This window comes from Rhinolophus sinicus, linkage group LG11 (genome assembly GCF_036562045.2).
Source record: "Rhinolophus sinicus isolate RSC01 linkage group LG11, ASM3656204v1, whole genome shotgun sequence".
Classification (NCBI taxonomy): Eukaryota; Metazoa; Chordata; class Mammalia; order Chiroptera; family Rhinolophidae; genus Rhinolophus; species Rhinolophus sinicus.
Genome location: NC_133760.1, coordinates 78,638,362 through 78,665,402, shown reverse-complemented (window position 1 = coordinate 78,665,402; position 27,041 = coordinate 78,638,362). Strand labels below are relative to the sequence as shown.

General features: G+C 35.3%; 1 protein-coding gene across 12 annotated transcripts in view; it reads left to right on the top strand.

Moving 5' to 3' along the window:
- FOXP2 (forkhead box P2) overlaps positions 1-27,041 on the top strand; it is a 610,938-nt gene that overhangs the window by 65,212 nt on the left and 518,685 nt on the right. For 10 of the 12 annotated variants that reach the window (XM_074315704.1, XM_074315702.1, XM_074315703.1 and 7 more), the window contains exon 2: positions 20,335-20,479. The exons of the other annotated variants lie outside the window; for them this stretch is intronic. The gene's annotated coding sequence lies outside the window, so the exon portion shown is untranslated. The remainder of the gene's footprint in view (positions 1-20,334; positions 20,480-27,041) is intronic. 12 annotated transcript variants of the gene reach the window in all.

The following is a 27,041-nucleotide window of genomic DNA, read 5'->3' as shown; positions in this document are numbered from 1 at the left end:
ACGTGTCTGTTTTCTTTGGTTATGAAATTTGGTGGCATATAGCCTTTTGTAGTATTCTGGTTGTCTTTTATATTTTTGTAGTGTCCATTCTAGCTGCTCCTCTTTCATTTCTGAGTTTGTCTTTTCTCTTATTTCTTTGGTTAGTCTAGCCAGGGTTTGTCAATGTTATTAATAATATTAAAGAACCAGCTCTTTTTTTTTTTGCATATTTTTGTATTGTTTTGTCCTCCATTTTCTTTCGGTGTACTCTAATATTTATTATTTCCTTCCATCTACTGACTTTGCGCTCTGTTTTTTCTTTTTTTTTTCTAGTTCTTTAAAGCGAAATTTTAGGTTGTTTGATGTTTTTTGTTTCTTTGTTTCATGAGGTGGGTAGGTAAGGTTATAAACTTCCCTCTTACTACCGCTTTTGCTGTGTTCCAAAATTTTTTGTATGCTCTATTGTCGTTTTTATTTGTCAATATGTATCTTTTGATCTATTACTTCTTATTTGACCCAGTCGTTGTTTAGTTTTAGTAGTGTGTTGTTAAATCTCTACATATTTGTTGTTTTTCCTGCTTTCTTTTTGCAGATGATTTCCAATTTCAAAACATTGTGGTTGGAGAATATGTTCAGTATGATTTCAGTTTTCTTATATTTTTTGAGGCTAGTTTTGTGTGTCAACATATGGTCTATCCTTGACCATGTTCTGTGTGCACTAGAGAAGAGTATGTATTCTGGTGTTCTGGAATGAAAACCTCTGTAAATATCAATTATGTTCTTTTGATCTAATGTGTCATTTAAAGTCGATATTTCCTTATTGATTTTCTGTTTGGATGATCTATCCATTGTTTTTAATAGGTTGTTTTGGTTCCCTAGTATAATTGTGCTTTTGTCATTTTCTCCCTTTAGTTCTGTTAGTAGTTGCCTTTGGATATTTTGGTGCTCTAATGTTGGGTGCATATGTATTAATAAGTGTTATATGTTCTTGATGTATTGTCCACTTTATCATTATAAAATATCCATCTTTGTCTCTTGTTACCTTTTTAATCTTGAAATCTATTTTGTCAGAGATAAGTATGGTTACACCCATTTTTCTTCGCATTCCATTTACTTGGAATATCATTTTCCACCCCTTCACTCTGAATCTATGTTTGTCCTTGCAGCTCAGATCTCCTGAAGGCAGAATATAGTTGGATTTGTTTTTTGATCCATCCTGCTACTCTGTGACTTTTAATTGGTAAGTTCAGTCTGTTTACATTTAGGGTGATTATTGATCTAGGAGGATTTCCTGTAGCCATTTCATCTTTTTGTTTTTTGGTAGCTGTCTCCATTGTTTTTTTTGTTTTTTTTTTCTGTTGTACTTCTGTCCATTATTTCAGTTTGGTGGTATTCTATGATTTTTTCCCCCTCTATTTTCTCTTTTTTTATATTATGTGTCTCAGTTCTAGATTTTTTTTTTGTAGTTATATTAGGTTTATGCAAAAGATAGTTCCATATGTACAGTAGTCTTTTATTCTGATATCATCTTATCTCTATTCACCTGTGCAAGGTCAGTCGTTTGCCCCCCTCTCTTTTTATGTTTTGGTTGTCACAAAGTATACCTTTCTGTGCTGTGAGGTTTTTTTTTTCCAAATTGCAATAGCTATTTTATTTTATTTTTAAATGTTTTTACCTTCTTTAATCTTTATGTTATATTTAAGTTTTTAATGCCCTTTTGTGAACAACAGTTGCAATTACCTTCTTCTGTCTGTTAGTTTTCTATCATTTTGTCTTTTTGTTTCAGATAAAAGAGCACCTTTCAGCATTTCTTGTACTGCTGGTCTTGTGGTCGTACATTTCCTCAGCTTCTGTATGTCTGGAAAAGCCTTTATTTTTCCTTCATATCTAAAGGATAACTTTGCTTCATATCTTATTCTTGGCTGGTGATTTCTCTCTTTCAATAATTTGAATATTTGATTCCACGCCTTCCTAGCTTGCAGGTTTCCTGCTGAAAAATTTGATAATGATCTAATGGGGTTTCCTTTATAGGTTACCATTTTCTTCTCTCCAGCTGCCCTGAGAATTCTTTCCTTGTTGTTGACAGTTTTGATGTAATTTGTCTTGGAGAACGCCTTTTGGGCTTGAGATAATTATGTGTCCTATTAGCTTCTTGGATTCATGGATCCAGTTGTTTCCATAGGTTTGGGAAGTTCTCATGGACTATTTGTTTGAATAGGCTCTCTGTTACCTTCTCCTGCTCTTCTTCCTCTAGTCTACCCATTATTCTTATGTTGCTATTTCTGATGGAGTCAGTTCTTGTAGAGTTTTTTTCATGGTTTTTTTTTTTTTTTAGTTCAACTCTCGATTCTCTCTCTTTTTCTGCCTGAGTCATTTCTAGTTGTCTATCTTCTATGTCTATTTCTTAAGCTCACTAGTTCATTCTTCATATCCTTTATTGAGTTTTCAGCTCCAGAATTTCTGTTTTTTTGGTTGTTGTTGTTTGTTTGTTTGTTTTGCAGTTTCAATCTCTTTGGTGAAGTACTCCTTTTGGTTGTTGATTTTACTTATGAGCCCATCTAATTACTTTTCTTAGTTTTTTTTAATATCTCATTAAGCTTTTTCAGAACTGCAATCTTGAATTATCTGTCATTTAAATCACAGTAATCCATGTCTTTAAGTTTATTTTCTTGAGATTTTTTTCGTTCTCTTTCTTAATTCCTTTTTCCCTTTAACCTTGGTTATTCATTATGTTTGATGGATTATTTCTCCGCATGGGCATTTGTGGGAATGAAAACTTTTTCTTTCTTTTTCTTTTTCTTTTCTTTTCTTTTTTTCTTTTTTCTTTTTTTTTTTAAGTGTTTGACACTTCAGTGTTTAGCAGGTTGATATGTAGAGGTCTTTCTTTTGTTTTCAAGTAGGTGGTGCTGAAATGCAAGTTTTAATTTTTGTCTTATGTGCAGTTCAGGGGCTTCAGGGATCTCTGTCCAGCAGTGTTGCCTTGGTTGTGAAAAATGCCCTTTATTCCCTGAGCAGATGGGCATCCCCTTTATGTTCCAGTTGACTTGGTCCTGGGGCACCACTCCCGTGGAGTGTGAGAGGCAGGCTATGGATTTCCTTTGTGTTCCCAGCACTGCATGTCTGTAGCCAAAAACTGCGGTAGAGTTGCTCTGTGTTGTCCCAGCTTCCTCTGCCAGGCTGTGCTGCAATGGGTAGGGGAGGGGTGTGTGGGAGTGTTGAGGAAGCAGGTTTATATGTCTGAAGTTCTGTTCTTTCCAGTAGGTTTAGCTACAGTGAATACAGACCACTTAGGCTGGAAAGTTTTTTTTCAGCCCTTTTGTGATTTGCTGAGTGAGGCTGGGCAGGCCACAGGGAGACGCTGTGGGCAGATTTCTGCTTCTGTGTCATCCTTTGTCTGGTGATGTCCGAGGCTGTGGAACACTGCGACCCGTTGTACCGCTGTTCTGTTCCTGACCCTGGGCCCAGCTTTAATGTGTGCTGGGTGGCCCCATGACTGTGTGTGCCCTTCCAGTTTGCCGAGTGGGGTTTGCACCCTGACCGTTCCCTGTGATCTCTGACTCTTGGGTCATGGCATGTGCTAGACTGCACATGACTTTTGTCTCTGTCCTTACCCCATCCAGTCTCCGCTGTTTGCTCAGATACACCCAAGTTCAGATGTGTCGGTGTGCAGATTTCTCAGTTGTGTTTGTGTGTTGAAAGGGAATCCTTTGAATTTTAGCCGTTCAATTTGCTGAAGCTCCAAAGGGAGAGACCTGGCTGTGCTCTAACACTGTCATGCTACTCACGTCACTCTCCAAGATTTAGAATCCTACTAGCTCTCTGGGTGATAAAGCAGAGCAATCAATTCATGCCAATTTGACATGTATTTATTAAGCAACTAATAGTAGGGTTACATAGTACCAGTTCAGATCCACCAGGAAAAATGACTGAGTTAGTTTCTGAATCCAGATAAACTGGCTAAGTCTAAGAGCTACCAGGTTTACTTCATCTTACCCTTTGGCTATAAAACAAGTGAAAGTTACTACTCTACAGAATCTGTCCAGTGTCGGATATAAACACATAAAAAGCAGGAATGCATACACATATAAATGATGACATTTGCTACTGTGAAATACTTTATTCTTAACTCAAGAAAACTCAATCCACATGTCAAAGGTTTTGAATGTTTCCATTGATTTTTGCAGCCAGCTTATGGTGGCAAATGATGAACAAATGTGTTTTGTTCCAAGATGAATGTTCATTGATAATTTGCCTATGTTGAAGGGAAAGGTATAAGTAAAATAATAAAGATGTGTGTTGGAACTTAACTAATTCATCACTTGTGTGAGTGATTCTTTTGTTGAACCAGATTATAGTTTTTGAATATTGGAAGACTATTGCCACAGTATTTTTGTGCCATTTATAGGAAAGTTGCTGGCATGTCACTTGCGGGCCGAACCATAGGGTAGTTCACAGCCTAGCAGCTGCCTTCCATCAGAGTGAGCACATGAGTTACAGAAATGACAACCCATCCTTTTGCCATGTTCTGTTCATTAGAAGCAAGGCACTAAGTCCAGCCCCCAATCCAGGGGGAGAGATTTTGTGGGGTAGAGATACCAGAGGAGGGGCCCCATTAGGAGCCGTCTTAGAGGCTCCACCTCAAGTACAAACCCTGGTAAACTGCTTTTCTTGGTTCATTCCTTATCTTGTTGAAAGACATGGATATCTATCACATATAACAAAGCCAAAAAACCTGAAAGCCACTTTCAATTTTCCCTCTTTAGTTCCTTTACCTTAGTCAATCACAGCTAATGGTCACTGATTTATGAACAGCTTTGAAATATGCCCTGTTTGTTTCATCTGTATTGCTGCAGTCCTTGTTCAGATTTTCGTCTTCCTTGTTTGGATTACTTTGTACTCATCCTTATGCTCACAGTTTCTTCAGTTTCTCTTATCATGCAATTAATATTTGACACCAGTTGTCCCCCAGTTCCACCTCTGCCCCCGGGTTTTATGTCGCCTGTGGGACTGTGTCTTTGGAGTCTTAGTGCTGAACACAGTCTCTGGACGTGATGTACAAGCACATTTTCGACTGAATGATCAGGCATTAAAGGCAGAATGGGAGTCAGTACTAAGAACTCCTTACATATCCGTATGTCCCTGAATCCTCCATATGTTTCTCCTGGAATATTGGATGTTTCTCCCCTTGGGAAAAGTATTAATTCCATCTTTTTATTCTAGGAACGCAGAGCTGCTCCTCCTTATCTTTTTTTTCTGAGGTCCAGGTTTTTACCTACCACTTTTTGAATGCTGGTCTTGACTTCTTCCCTTCTCCTTGGAACACCACCATTGTCTGACATATTAGAAATAAACAATTGCCAAGTATATAATAAGTGATTAACACAGGTTTTTTCTACAAAACTAATAAAAAGACATTATGTAGTTTCACTATGAAAACAAGCTAAATGAATAGGTATTCTGCAAGGTTCAGTAAACTCAGATCTTAGTTTCTTTATATAAAAGTACTATCTAGCACGCAGCTACTATTTTCTTCAGTTAGAGAAACATCAGCAGCCCTAGACCTTTAACAACCACCAATAATTGCTCTTGTCATGAATTCCCACTATGCTTTGATTATTTTTTGTCTAGCTGATAAATTGCATTCATTAAAGAAATAAAATAGTAATTTTTTTCCACTGTTTTCAATCAAATAAAACTAAATATTAGCTGGAGATTCTTAAGGTAACAAGTGAGACCTTTGACTTACCTGCTTTATGTAAGTATATGTTGAAAACAAATTAAAAATATTGTGTCTGTTCTCTACTTTTTCTACTTTAAAATATAGCAGAATCATGGATAATATTTGAACTAATTTTAGTATCCTTCTCTTGACTGAAAAAAATAATTTCCTTTGCATCTTTTGAAATACTAAGGATATAAACATATCACAGTGAAACATGGTGCAAGAAACTCTAGTTTGAGGACTCTTGGTGTATATTCTATAAATATCATCAGAAGCATTTTTAAATTGGGAAGGTTGAGGAATTAATTGAGCACCATTTAATATGCAATTAGATTTTCTAGCAGGTACTAATTTAAAAAAAATAAACTGCAAAAAGTTTGAATAGCTATATTAAGATCCCTTTCTCCACTGATAAGCTTTAAATGGTGAATTTGGCTTGTTCAATTTTAATCTAATTATTAAAAACAGGTAATACACAATACCTCGAAGCCTGCTGTGCCTCAGTTACTTTAAGGGTATGAAGAGGTGTTTTTACACTCCCCACCCTAACAAAATAGGGTACGGCCTGGGACAGCTGACCCTCCATTTGTCCCAAAATGCCATGTAATTGGTGTTGGTTTATATGTATGCATTCATTAAGCATGGCCTTACGTATCCATGTCCCCTTTTCAAGAAGCAATCACAACCATTTTCTTGGTATTTTTCTAGAAATAGTCGATGTATATGTAAACATATGTATCTCGATATGTCATTTTTCACAGATGGTAATATTAACGTATACACTTTGATATATTCTGCTTTTGTAAGTTGTTCCTTGTTAGTAAATACAGTGCCATTCTATTTTTTTCTTCATGGTGTTGCTTATTAAATAAATACATTATTTCTATTCACAAATGGTAAATTTTTAAGAAGTTTTGTTACTATCTGCTTAAAATAGGTGTGTATTCTTTATATGATGTCTACTTCAACAAAAACAACTTTTTAAACTTCTTAAAATTGCAATGGTTTATGTCATTTTACGCTGTTGAGGTTTTCCTAGATATCAATTTTCTCTCCTTGGCTGAACTATTGTGTTTCTAGCTGGGCTTTTATTGTACAAGCAGAATGTTTTTGATCAGATTGTATTTACATGACAGCCTGGAATTGTGGCATTCCGTCAAGTACATCGTACACATTTAAAATATTGTCTAAATATTTATTCACATGATGGATTACTGTGGCTCAGAAAAAGCAGTTACAACCTATTGAGTAAATAATTTTAGTTTTTAAAAAATTGGAAAGGCTTTGAAGGGGTCATAATGATATCTCCGTTGTTAGAAACAGCCACTGAACACCCTTGCTTTTTCCTCTAAATGGTATTTTAATTCTTAAGTGTTTTAGCAACAAGACAAAACAGGGGAAAAAACAAAGGAAAAATTTAAGCCAGTTGCCTGCAGGTATAGATTTTCTTTCTTCCTTCCCATGTTCAGATACCATCTCCCCATCATGAAAAAGCAAACAAACAAAATCATAGTCAAACAAACAAAATCATACTATTGCAGCAAAAATTTAAGGTTACTGGAGGCTAAAACAAACTTTTAAAACATACAGTTGAAATTGCAAAGATTTAAAATAAATGGATGTATTTCACTCAAATTTGAAAGGATAATTTTTGTAATAAATTGCTCTTTGATTTAAATTTGATTTTTGTAAAACTTGTGTTCGAGAAGTAGTTTATTATTTTTAGGTCAGTTCAAAAATTGTGCACTTCATGCTGCTTCTGTTCTTTCAAAAAGGAGACAAGATTTTTGGTCTTAATTAATTTTAACGTGTGTGTGTGTGTGTGTGTGTGTGTGTGTGTGTGTTTATTTTATTTTATCAATCACATGGCACCAAGTTCTTTTATTTATAATTCAAAGGTTGTTTTACCTTTACAAACTTTTTCTATTTGAGATTAATTTGTTATTTCTAAAGAAAATGAGGAAATAGCTTGCATTTTTTTTTTTCATGTAATAGTAAGATTATCTAGACATTGTAGGTTTGTGATTATAACATCATCTGACAAGCAAATTAGACCTTAGAAAGAGCATCGAAGTTGGAGGTTGGGGCATATGGTGCCTCCTGCAAATATAACTCAAAAATAAGTCTTTCTGTTCAATGAGGGGGTCTTTACCTCAGTGTGCAAGGGGAAAAGTAGCCTTTTATCTTAAAGAAAATTGTAATCTTAGTAGAAAAATGTATTTGTCTAAATTGAAGCTGAAAATAAGAAAGATTAAGAAACTCATAGACACAATTTCATTATTTTTAAGATCTAAAAATAAAACTTGAATATAAAAATAGTTAAGGAAAACAATTAAGGTAGCAGAAATCCAACAAAGTTATGCCAGCAATTATAATTATTAATCCTGTGAAAACCTTGCTCTTTAAAAAAACACTATCACTAAGATTTAGTATCTGGTATGTTCCAGTATGTCAGCATGCTGAAAAAAGGACTGTTCTGAAATGACCAATTGAACACAATTTTTGCATGTCGACATTCCTACATTAGCTATCTAATGGAGGAATGATAGGTAAAATAGGCCGGTGTATACACATCTTGGGAATTCAACATGTGTATGAAGATGAGGGCAGGTATATCGATCAGCTGTAAATCACATTGTCATTTGGACCACACACGTCTACAGATGGTGGAATTGTGACAACTGTCAGAGCACTAATACCTTTGAGACAGCTGTTGCAGATAAACCTCTTTTACATGCTTTAGGTCAAAAGTAGTCAAACCTGTTACAGCACCTGCTTGTGCATATGCAAATCTGTTGTTTTGTCATTTCATTAAACAAGAAGCAGTAACAGTCTCTTGTGGTTGTAAATAAGTCTGGAACATTGCCTACATGAAATGAAATCCAGCAAAAGACAACTGTGATTTCTGTTGTGTAGTCCTGGGAGGTTCTTCTGTTTGGGGCTTTGTTTCTGGAAGACTGCCCGTAATTCCGAGGGAGGGTAGAGAGGCAAGTTTCTGTTTCGAGGCAAGAGCAGGGAAGGTGTTTGCTGTCTGTCCCTACTGTGGGGTAGTTGTGAAGTTGGCCATGCCCAGAAGCAACCAACTGCTACGCGGGGCCCTGATACACTGCTCACCTCAGTTTTCATCTTCTGCTGAGCCTGCAGCAGGCTCTCCAGGCACTGGAGCCCACACGATGTCTACTTTGGTTTGGAGCCAATTGATCCACGGAACAGAACGCGCTTGTGGGATCTTCCCTTCCTACAGAATGACATAAATGATTGAAATGTTTTCTTTAGGAAAAAAAAACATATAATTTGTTTATAGACTTTACTGCTTATGTGGAAGACATTGTCAAACAGCAATGCAGGCAGTTTCTTGGAAACTTTCACTAATGTTTAGGAATTATAGTCTTGTTCAATTCAGGTACATTAGAAATAAAAGTAGGAAAACAATTTTTGAGGGAGGGAGAGAAGGTGGAAGGAAATTCCTTATTTACTGTATCTCTTTAAAAGGGTAGTGGCGTATAATACAATGGCACTTCAGGATTTTCAAAATGACTAAAGATTTTACTCTGTGTTGCCATAGGTTGCAGTGGGAAAGAAAAGGGGAATACTAGAGCTGATGAACAAATGTTGCATGATGTCATTTTAGGTTATATTACTTTGCTGTGAAATTGTTCCTAATTTTCTTTTTTGAAAAATAATGCCAAATGCATATGACACAGAAAGTAATGTTACAAAGGTGTTAATTGTGTTAATTATATTGAAGTGTGTTTATTCAGACATGGATTTACAATAAGCAGGAGTAAAAAGTATTGTTCTCTAGCTTTGGGGGGGGGGGGGAAATTAAAAATTCTTCCCTGACCTTTTAACCTTGTCAAATGATTTCCCTGCTTTGACATAGTGCATTATATTTGCAAAGGTTGGAAGTTAACTCTTCAAGGTACCAGACATCATTTTTATTGGGATATTAATTCTCAGAGGTGCTAATCTCATCAAGATTTGTGGGCATTTTCTTTCATAGGCCATTCTGATTTGTAGCTCTTTCTTTTCACAGCAGTATTAAATACCAAACCTTCTCTGATATGGAAGTTCATTAGAGATATGTCTTTGATGGCAGCACTTTCCTGGCTTCAGTTTCAAATACCTTGATGTAAAGCTTAAGAAGCCATTGTGTTGTAAGCTCTCCTTGATGTGCCTTATTTAGATCTGCATAGTAAATCAAGGAAAGTAAATAACAAGGCAGCAGATGGAAGCATGGAGATAAGGCCAGTGAACAATTGTATTTGTATTTTGTTATGATGTTGACAGGAGCTGAAATTCACTAATCTAGTTCAACTGATCTGCATTTCAAAGAAATCTCATTTAGCAGCAACTTGAAGGTTTGTAGGATAAAGTTCTTTTATTGCAGCTTTTATTGCGTTCTTTGCTAATTTATCTGGTCAAGAGTTAGCCTTGCTTACTTAGAGCTGCAAGAATGTTACAAGGAGTCTTAAATACTATGAAAGCATTAATGTCTAGACTATGAACTAAAGGTAATTACATATCCAGCTCTGAATAGGGTACATTTAGAAAATACTGTGGTCCAAACTCAATTGTCAGGGCAATATAGATAAGGTAGCATTTTTTTTTTTTTTAATTCCCTCTCCTGCTTGTTTGCTCTGACATTTCCCCCCACTTCATAAATAAGTTAATATATAATCAACTGCTCAGAAATTATGCACAAAATGAGTAGATCTCCTTTAAATGTGAATCTGTTGATGCTGATATTGGTTGTGCCCTTTTGAGAATGGAAGATTATTGGTTTTGAAAGTCTGAAATCCTTATTTGACTCTGTGGTTATAAACATGTATAATACGTAAGTGAGATATGCTTAATGTGAACCTAAGCGTGTTGTAATAAGCATATTCTGTAGACAACATGTACACATAATATTGGTATTTTCTGATTTTGATTATGTTAATGGCAATTAGTTATTTTGAAATATTGGTAGAGAAATTAAATATTATGTGTACATTTATGTAGATAAACAAAATTTTGAGTAAATTTTGCTTGCATTGGTTTCAAAAGAATAGACTACTGGGTTAGGACAGTTGTTTATACTGAGCTCAAGTCCTATCTCTGACACTTACACTCACTGAGATCTTGGATAAATTACTTTTTACTATGAATTTCTCCTGTAAACTATGCGGGGTGATTCAGAAGTGCTCAGTCTTCCTTCCCAGTTAGAAGGTCCTGGTCATTCAATAACAACTCACAGTATGTCAGGTGCCATGCTTGACCCAAAGTTTTTGTAGTAAATTATCTTCCCTAAAATAATTCAAGTGTAAAAACTCCACTTTTTAAAATTTACTGTCAATACAATTACAATTTGGAACATAATTTTGTACTTCTCTTTCTAATTCTTATCGACTCCTTGGGTGACCCCAGTTTGTTGGGTATACAAGTTTTGATTCCACTTTCTGTGAGACACAGAGAATTACTTTAGTTGTCATTATATCATTTAAAACAAATTGTCATATAACATGATTTTCACCAAAAAAACCTATAATTTTGTTTTGGGTTCTAAATTTTAATGTTGATTCAGAACTTCAGAGTAGGTATTTAAAACCAAGTATTTTAATTGAATTTGTCTAGTACGTTTTCTACAGAAGTAGGTCAGATAATGACTTGGTTGTCCCCTCTCAGACATATTTTTGAAAGGTTTATTTAGAACTTGAAAATAATGGTAGTGAAAATAATTTCGTGGAATTTGATAAACATAAAAGATTAAGAGAATTTAACATAACTGTCTTTCTTTGAGTTATACCGTAGCTTTACTTCTACCTTGCTCACCATTCCTTGTCAAATCATTCAGTACTTCCTTTAATAAAGGTAGGCTGTTAAGAAAGACAGTTGAATAACACATATTCTCTGTTTTCAGAGAGTTTTTAATTAAATGTGAGAAATCACGTTTGTGGACCAACGCATTACATGGTAGATTAAGTGAATAGTTTTCAATAGGAAGTTGTAGAGAAAATGCTATGTGAGTCGATTATTTAGGCTAAGAAAATAAGTGCTTCGCGAAGGTGATGGTAATTGAATCGAGGCTTGAAAGGTGTGGTACAATTTGAACAAATAGAAATTGAGAGGAGTGAGACATTCTAGGTGGAACAAATTTACACTTTAAAGGATGATAAAGGCAAACTGAAATGTTCAGATTGATTCTGGAATGCAGAAAAGACTTAGTGGAACAAAATAAAGAAGAGGGAGATATGATACGAAGATGAAGGGCTTTCAGTTTAATAAGTTTTGGTTTATTGGATAAGTATTGAAGAGCCTCGCCTTCTGTTAAACACTAATTGATGCACTCTAATAAAAGGCACCTTGCAATATTTGCATGTTTTGAAGTCAAATTTATTGAATTTAGGTACTAATGTGTTTCACTCCTCCCCCTATAGCAGTCCAATAGATTTTTTAAAATATTGTATATTTGGACAACTTTGTTAGGTCTGCTATATTCTGCAAAGATTAATGGGGAGAGAGATGTCTGAAGATATTTGGTAGATGTGCGGGATATAAATTTGAAATTGTCGTTTGACAAATGGGGAAAAGACTATCATTGTAGAAGAGACAGTGTTGTTTTAAGATGCTTTGTAGAGATATCTGGTATTTTTTGGTATGTATTTAAGAAAACTTGGGTGTTCTTAAGGAAAGAGAAGGTTTGAGATAAGATTCTGAAGGTATATAAGCCATTATTAATTTGAAGATAGGTCAGAACCAGAACATTCAAGTAAAGATGTTTAAGAGGCAGTAGAGAGTAAAGAGCTGAGCAAAAGAGAGGATAGAAAATTGTATTCACAGGCTATTTTAGATAAAATTAAACAGCAAGCATTTCTCAAAATGTAAATGGATTGTATACCGAAAGGTTTTTGTATTGATTGTCCAGAACTCAGATCTGACTTTCCTTGATAAAACCATATTATACATAGTGGTAGGTCACAGGCTAACCATCAATTTGACCTTGAAGTTAAAAAGGGGTGGTCAGTGTTCCTTGTAGAGCTTGCAAGTATTATTTATTTTTTATATTTTTTAAAGATTTTATTGGGGAACAGTGTGTACTTCCAGGACTTTTTTCCAAGTCAAGTTGTTGTCCTTTCAGTCTTAGTTGTGGAGGGCGCAGCTCAGCTCCAGGTCCAGTAGCTGTTGCTAGTTGCAGGGGGCACAGCCCACCATCCCTTGCGGGAGTCGAACTGGCAACGTTGTGGTTGAGAGGACGCACTCCAACCAACTGAGCCATCCGGGAGCTCAGCAGCAGCTCAGCTCAAGGTGCTGTGTTCAATTTCAGTTGCAGTGGGTGCTGCCCACCATCCCTTGCAGGAGTCGAGGAATTGAACTGGCAGCCTTGTGGTTGAGAGCTCACTGGCCCATGTGGGAATTGAACTGGCAGCCTTCGGAGTTAAGAGCATGGAGCTCTAACGGCCTGAGCCACCGGGCCAGCCCAATTTGTTGACATTTATTATTTTTAATATAAAATTAGTTTTTAATTTTAAAAATTAGATCACTCTCTCTCCCTCACACACACACACACACACACACACACACACACACAAACAATGTTTTTTCCAAACTCTCTTAAAAATTCACATTTGCCAAGACTAAGCCTGCATTTCTACACATCAAATTCAGTAATCTGATGGGGGTTAAAACCACCCTTTAGACTTTTCCTAAGTACCCTACAACTTTCCTTTATCTTGCACCAAGTTGCTTTATACTTTTGTTTGGGTGTTTTACTTTGTGATCCTTATGATGTATTTGATGTTCATGATACTATTCTTTCTATAAATATTTGCCTTGAAACCTAACCTCTAGATGCAGCGATTTTTATAAGTGAAATATGGTTGGATTTAAAGGAGATATCACTATAGTGGGTTTGGAATTTCCCTCTTATCTGCTGTTGCCTTTGAGTCCTCTGTAGGACTTCCCTTTTTTCTTAACTCTTCCTTGCTTCTTTGGTCTGGGAAGAATACTATCAGATTTACATTTCAGAAAACAAGCAAACAAATGAAAAAATGTACAATATACTTAGGTTGTGTTGTGGAGTGTGGATTAGAGGGAGTTAAGACTAGAAAAAGGGGGATAAGATACATTGTATATTCAGTAGGAATGTTAAATCTGCAGGTCAGGAGAGAGATATGGACTGGATATATAAATTTGGGAACTATTTGCAACAAATGGTGATTGATGCAAGAAATAGAGTGCAGATTAAGAAAAGAGGACTAGAAAGGTCTTGGGTAAATTGACGTTGAGGAGGTACATGTAAGAATAGGAACTAGCAGAGACTTTAAAAACTATGTCTGAGAGGTAGGAGAGGAATCAAGAAAGAATGGTGTCATGGAAGCCACAGGGAGAGTTTTAAGAAGGAGGGAGTGAAAAATAAATTAAATAAATTAGAGGAGTTAAGGTAACCAATAATTAAGAAGTCACAATGGATTTGTCAGCTAGGAGGTGATTTCTATGCTGATGATAAAATGTTTAGCTTCAATTATGTGAGGATTTAGTAAACCCTTGACCATCTATGTGAAATTATTAATGTTAAAAGAATAGAATCTTGAATAGGAGATTCAAGATGGAAGAGTAGATAAAACTGTATGTGCTTCCGTCTGTGAACACATTAAAATTACAACTAAATTATAGAACAATCAACCTGGAGAACCATCAGAATTCTGGCTGAACAGAAGTTTTATAACTAAGGATATAAAGAAGAAGCAAGGTTGAGACAGGAGGGGCAGAGATACCAAATGGGTTGGCCCCAAACCTCCATGTGGCAGTTGAGAATTAGGAGGGGTATCTCACCCCCTGGAGTAATGAAGATCCCCAGCCCCACACCAAGCACCCAAGCTCAGAGTACTGGAGCCAGGAAAAGGAGTTCCCACATAATCTGGCTGAGGAACAGTGGGCATTCCGACCATTCGGGTGGCACAGAGGGTGACAGAAACCCAAAGTCCTCTTAAAGGGCTCACACACAGACTCTTTCACTTCTAGGCACTCACACTGGGCTCTGGCAGAAGGGCAGTAACTTGGGTGGCATTGGAGGCATATGTAGGAGAGACAGGTGTATGGCTGTTGAGCAAGGACTTGAGAACCGTCACCATTTTTCCTGTATGGGTTCTTCTTCCCACGCAGCCAACAAGCGGGCACCATCTTTCCTATGTTGACCTGTCAAATCTGAGTCTGATTGGTGTGGTGAGCTCTGAAGGGGTCCTACCCCACCCAACTCCTCCAACTCTGGAGGCACTTTCATGCGAGCAACCAGTCCTGCCCACATTGCACTTATTCTTGGAAAACTATTGGAGTCCATGGGCCCTAGCCAGGTGGCGACTGGCCTCAGTGTGCTCTCAGACTTTTGCTGAGTAGCTCCAGGCTCCACTGGCACCAAACCAGTCTACATTAAACTGATGACCAAAGCTCTTCCAACTTTAGTGATTCCCTGAGACACTGCCTAACCTGACTCACATACTGCACGAGGCTCTATCAGTGGCTGAACCTTATGGGAGCCGGCAGGTGGCAACAGGCTTCGGGGTGTCCTGGCATTTTGTGGAAATACCCCAGACACAGTACTGGTGGCAGACCCTCAGTTCACAGGGTGGCCTCTCCCATGTGCCTCCTCCATCTTTAGCACAGTCAGCGAACAACCATGGATCACTTTGTAGCTCCTACCAGGTAGTCCCTGGCTGGTCACAGGGAGTAGGTTACCTGGGCTTACACTGGAGCCCCTCTGAAGAGGCTCTAGAGCCAACATACTTGGAGGTTGGCTTCAGGCCACAATAGAGTACCACCCAATTAGCCCCACAAGTGGCACACCCATAGGGTGGTATCAACATCCACCAGAGCCCTCTGGGGTAAACACCTCGCACAGCAATCCATAGGCTGTGACGTGGCCAAACCCCACAGCCCATCAGCCTGATGGTTAGTCCCACCCACTAACATGCTAATAGCAATCAAGGCCCAACTATAACAGGAGGGCATACACAACTCACATAAAGGACACTCCTGGAGCACCTGGAACAGGTGAAAAAGGAAAGGAATAAATAATCCACAAAAATGAGGATGGTTTAAGAGACGTCTGGGACAACATCAAGTGTACAACATTCACATCATAGGGGTACCAGAAGGAGAAGAGAGAAAGCAAGGGATTGAAAACCTATTTGAAGAAATAATGACTGAAAACTTTTTAACCTGGTGAAGGAAATAGACATACAGGCCCAGGAAGAGCAGATAGTCCCAAACAAGATGAACCCAAGGAGGCCCACACCAAAACACATCATAATTAAAATGGCAAAGGTTAAAGACAAAGAGAGAATATTAAAAGCAGCAGGAGAAAAGCAGTTAGTTACCTACTAGGAAGCCCCCATAAGACTGTCAGCTGATTTCTCAACAAAAACTTTGCAGGCCAGAAGGGATTGGTACAAAATATTCAAAGTGATGAAAAGCAAGTACCTACAACAAAAGGGTACTGTACCCAGCAAAGCTATTATTTAAAATCGAAGGACAGATAAAGAGCTTTGCAGACATGAAAAAGCTAGAGTTCTTCACCACCAAATCAGTATTACAAGGAGTTTTTGAGGGACTTCTTTAGGAGGTGGAAAAATACAAAGGATTAAAATTATGAATAATAAAATGGGAATAGCTGTATATCTATTTAAAGTATCAACAAATACTTTAAATGTAAATGATTAAATGCTTCAATCACAAGACAGGAGAGCTGAATGGATAAGAAAATGAAACCCTTACATATGCTGCCTCCAAAAGACTCATTTCAGATTGAAAGACACAGAGATGGAAAGTAAAGGAATGGAAAAGTTATTTCATGAAAATGAAAAAAAAGTCTGATATAGCAATACTGATACAGACAAAATAGACTTTAAAACAAAGACTATGACAAGGACAAAGAAGGACCCAGTAATCCCACTTCTGGGTATTTATTCGAAGAAACCCAAAATGCTACTTTGAGGGGAACTATGCATCCATATGTTTATTGCAGCATTGTTTACATTGGCAAGATGTGGAGGCAGCCTGGGTGTTTGTTGATGGATTAATGGATAAAGAGGAGGTGGATGTGTGTGTGTGTGTGTGTGTGTGTGTGTGTGTGTGTGTGTATACACACACACAATGGAATATTGCTCGGCCATGGAATGGAATGGGTTCTTGCCATCTGTGGTGGAATGGATGGACCTGGAGGGTATTGTGCTGAGTGCAGTATATCAGACAGGGAAAGATAGATGCACTGTGATTTTGCTTGTATTGGAATCTAAAAAACAAAATGAATGAACAAACAAAACAGAAACAGTTTCATAGATACAGAGAATATTTTGATGGTTGCCAGATGTGAAGTGTTTGGGGTTGTGGGTAGAAAAGGGGAAGAGATTAAGAAGCACCAATTGATTGTTACAAAGTAGTCATGGGGATGTAAGGTATAGCATAAGAAATATAGTCAATAATATAGTAGTAACTATGTATGGTGTCAGATGGGTACTAGATTTGTTGGGGTAATAGGTAGGAGAGATTGGAGGCTAGAGTGAAAAAGGTGAAAGGATTAAAAAGTAGAAATTGGTAGTTACAAAATAGTCATGAGGATGTAAAGTAAAATATAGGGAATATAGTCAATAATATGGTAATAACTCTGTATAGTGCCAGGTGGGTACTAGACTGGTAGTCAGGGGGATCACTTCTTAAATTATATAAATATCTGACCACTATGCTGTACACCTGAAATTTATATAAAATAATACTGAGTGGAGAAAAGGTGAAGGGGAATAAGAGGTCCAAATTTCCAGGTATAAAACAAATAAGTCCTGGGAATGTATAATAATATACAGCATAGGAAATATAGTCAGTAATATTGTGATAGCATGGTATGGTGTCAGATGGTTGCTGGACTTATGGTGACCACTTCTTCAGGTATATAAATGTTGAATAACTGTGGTTTACTCCCGAAACTCATATAATATTGTGTGTTAGCTATATTTTTAATAAAAATCTCATAAAAAAGAATAGAACCTTGTTCACTCTAATCCTTACAATATATTTTTTTCATGTAACAGCATCATAGAAAACAAAAAATGAAAAATAATACTTTGTTGATAAAAGGAAATAATCAAACAATAAATTATAATAAATTAATCATACTTGGTTGAATATATAAAGTTATTACCCACCCTTGCACACTTTTGCAAAGGTACGGGATAGCTATTATCATTTCAGTGAGTATGAAGCACAGCTGTACCTGCCCATGCAGGATGAGTGCTCAGCCTGATTAAGGTTCACATTTATTGAGTGCTAGCGATGTGTCAGATACTGAGATGAGTTATTGACCAGTTTGTCTGATTTAATGACCAAGGGTTTTAGATGACAACATTAATAATTCTTTGTATATTATGCTATACATAATTTTGATGACTTCTGTGAATTTAACTGTTTATTTAAAAAAAAGTACTGGTACCCACTATGTACGAAGTTCTAGGGAATGGGGAAAAGAAGATGATTAATACATAGTTTTCATTTATCTACCTGTGTAGTTGACAGAATCTGGGAATAAAATTTCAACGTAATATGGTAAGGTGGCATGGTGATAGTGTAATGAAGACTTCAACTAGTTCATTATGTAATGTATTTTTTAGGGTTAGGATTATAGTGTATTAGGACTTTGCGAGGTAGAGTTTGTTTTTTGTAAAAATAAGTGTATTATCGATGGAAACGGCAAAATATAGTAACTGTATATATAAGTGGGTCATTTTCTGTTATAGAAATTCTAGTCTAATAATTGTGTGTGTGTGTGTGTGTGTGTGTGTGTGTGTGTGTGTGTATACGCCTGTGTATAGAGAGAAAAGGGAGGGAGAGCAAGAGGTCGGTTCCTTATCACAAAGGATGCATTTCCATATCTATAATGTAATTTTAGCAACACTCAAGCTATATTTTGTTGAAGTATCCGGCATATTTCTCTGACACATCGCGTAGATATGTCTGGCAGTAATTAGCATAGGTATTGCTGTAAATGGCATGTCAGTCCAGGACAACAAAAAGTGTTTGTTGCTGATGTCAGTCATTCATGCTTTGTCAGTTCAAAAGGCTTCTCTAAAGGAATTTTCATTGATCTTCCCTGACCCAAAATACAGCAAAACTATTTCTGTGTTTCAGAAACAGAAGTAGAAATATCTATGTTTGAAAGTCCTATGGAGATACTCATATAGACAGTACACGTTGATAAGTTTTAATGGTAAGATTATTGAATTAGGCTAAGATTAGTTGAATCTCTTGAAAAGAAAACATAATTTTCTATAATCCTGAAATGTAGTCTTGATTGAGTTTTCTCCTTCAGTAACTCTAATTTTGGGTAGTCAAATTTGTGTGTTTATTTCACTTTGAAATAATTTTGACGTGTGCCAGGTAAATGATCACAAGCACCGCTTGTAATGGTTAAACACTGAAGGGGATCACACAGGCATCAATTTGTGATCAGATTGATGACTTAAGCAGTACTTTTCTGCCCATATATATTTTGATTTTTGTAGTTAGCTATTCTGATACAGAGATTGATTGACTTCATTTGTTTACTGTTTTCTTACTATAAAATATAATAATCACAGTGTAATAGCCTTAAGTTCTGAGTAAAAATTGGCTTTACAGTACTAGCAGACACATTTCCCCAGAACATCTATATTTTATTTCTAATTTTTCTCCAAATGCTCCCCCTATGTTCTAATTTATCATATAATGAAAAGCAGTATGAATGACTTTAAGGTAAGGCAAGAGGGTGTGGTCCAGAGTATGGCACAAATTGAACACATTTATCTTAATGTTTCATTTTAATGAGGCAGAAAATATCCATTATTAGAATTGTACATTTGATAAAATTTGTGTTTTATAATTAATTCTCTTAAAATTATGAATGTATGTACCAAAAGGTCAGACAATCATACATCACATTTCTTGTAAAGGTAAGATATGTTGCATTTTCTGTCTTACAGATGTTAGAGAATTAGCATGAAACCAAATTTAGAATGTACTCTCATTTGACCAACGTTCCTTGTTTGAATAACAGTTCCCCACCTTTGTGCCATCTTGGAAATTCTGGCTCCAGATTTCTTGCCCTGCCTTACAGACCTCTGCCATCTGTTTCTTGTCTGTCTCATGCTCTTGAAATGATCATTTTTTTATTATTCCATTTAAATTTTTAAAAATGGATTTTCCTTTATAGTTTTCTAATCATCCTGTAATTCTTTAGCCCTAAGACATTAAAATGAATGAGTAAAAATATTTGATACCTAATCATCTCTGCAGTCCATTCAAACTCATGGATTTGCAAAATTGTGTTAAAGTCTTTTAAAAATACATTTGAGTAGGCTTTTGTAGTCATTTGGATTTTGAATATTAATTTTCTCTTGCTATGCTGCTTAGCCATAAAAATGAAAAAGAAGATCGATGTGGGTTTCTTTCAGCGGTGTTAATTTAAAGCACTTGATTTATTTATTATAATATTCAACAATGGCAATTCCTATTTTCTCTGTTCACCTTGGATCCAACAGAAAATAATAGAAGCCCCCACCCCCAAGCACAGTAAGAAAAAAGTTTGATGCGTTTTGTAATAATTGATTAAAAGTATAATTTCCCCCTAGATCAAACAAATAATAGAAGTCTGTTGAAGCTTTGTCCTGACCTATTCTGGAAGTAGAAGAATACCCTGGAGAAAGGAGCATTGTAAGCACAAAGAATAAGACTCCTCAATCCTGGGAGAGAGAATTAAAGTCTAACCCTCCAAATGTAAGTCATCTGTACTCTATACTTTTCATCCCGCAGTTTTTGTGGCTATTCAGGTATTAGTAGAAAAATATGGTATGACAATATTATTGGGATTTTTTCTTCACTATAAAATTTATAATGTTTTGCTTCGTAACTTTTGTATTTCTAGTTGTGTTAACATTTTCTAACTAATAATATAAGGTGATATTTTGCAATAATAATATTTAATGCAAAATAGATTAATTTTAATTTTATCTACCTACGGAAAAATGTTAAGAATGTTGAGAGTATTCTGATAAAAAGAAGGTAAATTCCTTTGATTTAATATATGTAATTGTGCCATCATGCTCCCTTTTTGCTCTAAACTGTGGTTCTTTTTTTTTCCTTCACATCTGAGAATAAGACTATCTTTTTGTTTCGATTTAAATCCACCTTCCAGTAAGAGACATTAAATCCTTTTTTTTTTTACTTTGTACGGTGAAACTGAATTGGACTGAATTCGTATTTGTAATTTACTACAAAAATATATAAATTTTGTCGTTTCAGCGTACTGGAAAGACAGATTTCCTGTGAGGAAGAATTTAAAAGATGTGTGTTAATGGTTATATAGAAACACAGAACTCAGTTACTGTTCAGAAATTGGGAGAAAGAGTAGTAATTAAAGACAATATTTGTTTTAGGAAAATTATTTGGAAAGAAATTTCTCGTTATCACCACTTTTATCTGGAAGTTACCTGGTGCATCATCCTTGTGATAAGGCACTTGATATGTGATGTAATGACTTAACTGTCAGACCTTGGACTTCACAATTGATATTTTTTCATTTCTCCTGGAAAGAACTCAGTGATATTGTTTTGATTTTAAAAATGTTGAATTGTGCAGTAGAAAATTAATGCTTATTAGAGTTGAATACAAGCAAATCATGCATTCCCGAATTATCTCCAAAATTGAAACATGAATCTTTAGAGGCTTTGAAGGTGATATTCTTATTGACATACCATCTGTAGTGACACAGAAGTCTGCAGGGAGAAAAAACCACAATTTCTAGGTTGATGTTTAAGCTCATTGTTTGGAACTTTCTGGTAAAGCCACAAAACACTGTGGCCATTCTTGACAATCAATAATTATGAGTTAGGATTCTTGAATTTAGCAGAAACTATACATTACAAAGAAATTTTGTTGGTTTTGGTCTTAGAGGTTCAGTTCAAATTTTTCTATCATTGAACTAGATAGAAACACCTTGGTGAAAGACCACAAACATCATTACTTTTACTGACAGGAAACAATTGCTCTTCATTTAAAACTTCAATTTTTATTATTGAAAAGTGTGATGAAACTTTAAAATGTTATTTAAGTTTGATGGGTTAGCAGTGAACAATCATTTATTGGTTTGAGGTTGAAGGATTGGAAAATATTGTCATTCACAGAAAAAAATTGCTGTCCCTCTGCTCTACAGCAATGATAATAGCTAAAGTATACAATGATAAAATGATTGACTCTCATAAATATAATGTTGAGTAAAAAAGCCTTAACACAAAATAACAATATTATATGATTTTTTTATATAAAGATCCAGAACTAGACTATAGTGTTTAGTGATGTAAGAAGTGACTACAAGAAAAGTAAATAGTAAACTTGTAGAAATTGGAGTGGAGGCTCCCATAGTTTATGGCATGTCAGCAACATTTTATTTATTCATCAGGCTGGTGGTTGCATGGATATTTGCTTTATGAAAAGCCATTGATGAGAAACTAGATGCTTTTCTGCTAAGATCAAGAACAAGGCAAGGATATCCCTTCTCACCACTCCTATTTAATATACTGGAAGTCCTAGCTAAGGAAGTAAGAGAAGAAAAGGAAATAAAAGGCATACAGATTGGGAAGGAAAAAATACAATGGTCTATTTGCAGATGGCATTATTGTCTATGTAGAAAGTCCCAAAGAATCAACCTAGAGAACCTCCTAGAACTAATAATTATAGAAAGGTTGCACAAAACAAAATTAATATACAGAAGTCATTTGCTTTCCTGTAAGTCAGCAATGAACAACTAGGATTTGAAATTAAAGCTACAATACCATTATGTTAGCACCAAAAGGAGAAACACAGGTATAAATCTAACAAAATGAGTACGACATCAAACTAGGAAAACTACAAAATTCCCATGAAAGAAAATCAAAGATCTAAATAAATGGAGAGATATTCCATGTCCATAAATAGGCATACTCTATATGATTATGATTGAGTTATTCCTAACTTGATCTGTAAATCCAACACAATCCCAGTCAAATCCCAGCAAATTATTTTGAGTATTGATAAACTGATTCTTAAGTTTATTTGGAAAGGCAAAGACCCAGAATAGTGAACGCAGTTTTGAAGAACAAATTCAGAGGACTGACACTCTCCAACTTCAAGATATTTTATAAAGCTACACTAATCAAGACAATATGATACTGATGAAATAATTTACGTATCATTGGAACAGAATAGAGAGCCCAGAAATAGACCCAAGTATAGTCAACTGATTTTTGACAAAGGAGCTAAGGCTATTCAGTGGAGAATGACATTCTTTTCAAACAGTGGTACTGGAACAACTGGAGATCCATATGTAAAAATCGTAAATCTAGACAAAAACTTTATAGCTTTTAGAAAAATGAATTCAAAATGTATCATAGAGCTAAGTGTAAAATGCAAAATTATAAAACTGCTGCAAGATAAGATAAAAAGTCTAAGTAACCTTTGGGTTTGTGATGACTTTTTACATAAAACACCAGAAGCACAATCCATGAAAGAAAAAAAATGATAAGTTGGACTTCATTAAAATGAAAAACTTTTGGTCTGAGAAAGACACTTGTTAAAAGAATGAGAAGACACGTCACAGACTGGAAGAAAGTATTTGTAAAACATGTCTGATAAAGGACTTGTATCCAAAATATACAAATAATTCAACAATACAAAAACATAACCCAGTTAAAAATATTTAACCAAAGAAGATCTAAAGATGGCAAATAAGCATATTAAAAGATGCTCAATATTTATTTAATTAGCAAATTTCAAAATTAAGGTACTATACACACCTATTAGAATGGCTAAAATGCCGAATGCAGACAACACCAAATGCTGCCAGTAATATGGAGCAACAAGGACTGATGTATTGCTGGTAGGAATACCGTCACTTTGGAAAATAGTTCAGCAATTTATTAACAAAGCTAAACATACATAAAATACGATACTTACCATATAGTCCGACGATTGTGCTCTGGGATGTTTACCCAAATGGGCTGATAATTTATGTCCATGCAAAAATTTGCACAAGAATGTTTATGGAAGCTTTATTCATAACTGCCAAAACTTAGAAGCAACAAGGAGGTCCTTCAGTAGGTAAATGGATAAACAAACTGTGATACATCCATACAAAGGACTGTTATTCAGTGACAAAAAGAAATGAACTATTAAGTCACAAAAAGGCATGGAGGAACCCTAAATGAATATCACTGAGTTTACGAGGCCATCAGAAAAGGGTACATCCTATACATTCTGGAAAAGGCAAAACTATAGAGACAGTAAAAAGATGAGTGGATGCCAGGGCTTCTTATGGGGGAGGGAAGGAAGAACAGGTGGAACTCGGGAGTTTTAGGGGAGGGAAAATATCAGTGTGACATTGTTTACCTAGCATAAACTTACCTTTACTTTAAGATAGATATTTCGGTTTTGAATTTAAACATAAATATTTTTATAACATAACCACAACCTATTCTATAGTAATGAACTATTCACCTTTACTGAATCATTTGTAGCTTCTTACCTTAAATTTTACTACATTTCATGCAGTTGTCTAGCATCCTCAGAAACACTTTTTCACTTAGGTGGGACTTTAATTCATTAATTTTAACATTAGTATGTTATAAAATAAATGAAAAACACAGATATAGAAATTTTCAAATATAATTTCAGTTTAAAAAGAGCAGATATGGACTTCTTTCTAGTCCTTTTAAATTATTATTTTATTATTTTTTTACATTTGACACTTTCTGTTTCTCTTGATTCTTTTTTTTTTATTAGTTTCAGATGCACAAGACAAAGCAATACTTAGACATCTATCATTTATATCCCGCACACTGTGTGATCCCCCCTCCCCCCATCCATTATCCCTCTGACATCGCACAGAGCCATTACATTTTCACTGTCTCTATTCCTAATGCTGTACTCCGCTTCCTGTAACCATATACATACATATATACACACACACACACATTTATATGTGTGTGTGTGTATATATATATATATATATATATATATACACACACACACACATATATATATAAAATTATAGTTGGCATTCATTATTGTTCGGCTTCAGGTGTACAGTGCAGAGATCAGGCATCTACATCATCCCTGAGGTGGTCTCCCAAATGGGACACGTGTCCATCGGATACCCTACAAAATCTTTACATTATTGATTACGTTCCCCAAATTAATTTTCAAAACCCCGTGGCCATCTTGTGGTAGTCCTTTTAAATTTTTTCTTTTCCTTCTTTCTTCCTCCCTTTTTCTTTTTCCTCCTTACGTTCTTCTTTCTTTCTTATCATATTCTATTGATTACTATTCCATGAAGTGAATATAATCTTAACTGGTTGACATTAACAAAAACAGGAATTTATTATTCATAAAAATGAAATATAAAAATGTCCCTCTCTTGAGTCTCTGGATATAGCTAGGCTCCACAGATGTCTAGAGAGAATGTTTGTTTGTTTGTTTGTGTTTTTCTGAAAACTTGGCATTTGTAAAATATCTACGATTTTGGTTTGTCTTGGACAAAACCCAGATTACCAAAAAATTGCATTTTGAACATTTTCAACAATGAATTATCTTTGCAGTAACTTTTCCTTTGCCATATTGAAATTTGGGACATAAAATCAGATTTTGTTTGAAAACAACGATGTTTCTTCATAGTGCCAGAATGAATTTTATTTTTTCTCAATTGAAGAGACAGACACAAAGAAATACTTAGAATTTATCTAAAGCCTATTTTATACCAGGAAAGAATCTCATTTTTGCTTTGTGTGTGTGTGTGTGTGCGCGCGCGTGCACGCACATTTGACAGACCTGAGTTCAAACGTTTGTTCTGTCACATGCTTTTTTTTTTAAAAAACTGATGTTGGATAAGTTTTGCACGTGAAAAAATTTTTCTTGTAGGGTTATATGAGGTTAAATAATCAAATATTAAAAAATACCTGGCATGCAGCAGGCACTTAACTAAGGGTCATGGTCCCTCTCTTGCCCTTTAATCCCTCTATATGTAGGGGTGTGTGTGTATAAATAAATATGTGTGTATGTTTGTATGTATATGTTTATATGCACATCTATGTATATTTATCTTTGTCTCTTTCTCTCTCTCTACAACCATCTGTATATCTCTCTCTGTCTTATACCTCTAGCTATATATATGTATATGTATACACAGGGTGCCAAAAAATGTACACTCATTTTAAGAGATGTTGTCTTAAAATGTGTATACATTTTTTTTGCACTCCCGGTATGTACATGCATATGCATTATATACAGCAATGTGCTATATGTAGCCATTTATTTGATTTGTTAAGTTCCAAAGCAGAGAATTCTTCTGAAAAGCGTATAATACTGGAGTTCAGGAAATACGGATTCCATTACTACATGGAAATATTTAAAAATATATTTCTTTGTGCTTTAGTATTTCTGTAACTTTATGTTAACCTACCTGGAATGTTCATAAATTCTTAATAGAAGATCTAAAGAATATATATGCTTTTTAAAGGAAATACTCAGAAGGCAATAGAAGTTCTTTTTACCTTCAACATGTATTTCAGAGAATGATACTCTACTACATTTTGATTAGAGTTCAAAAAGATGTCCATCGATCAACTTGAGAATATGTATGAGAGTATGGTAAACAGGATAATTTATTTATTTATTAAATGTCTGAAAAGAGATGTGTCAGTTTTAACAAGACAAAAATGCAAGGTAGGAGTTGAATCTTCCTGGAAAATTGATGTCCATATGATTTAGTTTTTACTAAATAGCAACACTCTAGTCTTGGGTCAGCTTTGTACAACTGTCTTCATAACTGATTTGAATCTTTGTAGAATAGTAATTCAACAAAATGAGACATAATACTCCATGTTCTTTTGTAATTATGTAGGCTTTTTAGCAAAAGCAGATTGTATATCTTGCCTAAATATCTGAATTTGTATCTTGTGACTGCTGAATGACTGCCTCAAGTCTTAACGAATTAGCTGCTCTCAGATACTAAAGGGAAGTTTGTAACACAGAAACAGAATGCTTAAGTGCAAGGATAAAAATCTATCAAGCTAAGTGTCAGAAATCCTTACTTCGTGGTTTTAAGTGATTATAAAAATAAAAAGCAAACTATATAGTTAAAAGTTGTGTTTTCTCTATACTTCCTCAGGTTTTAAGGACAAGATGGGTAAGACAAAACTTCTTGTTAAACATAAAATAGATAGACAGTAATCTCCAAATGTCTTCAAAGAACTAGTGTGTTATCGAGTCCACTTCCAAGTTAATGATGCAGAGTGATATCTGGGACAGG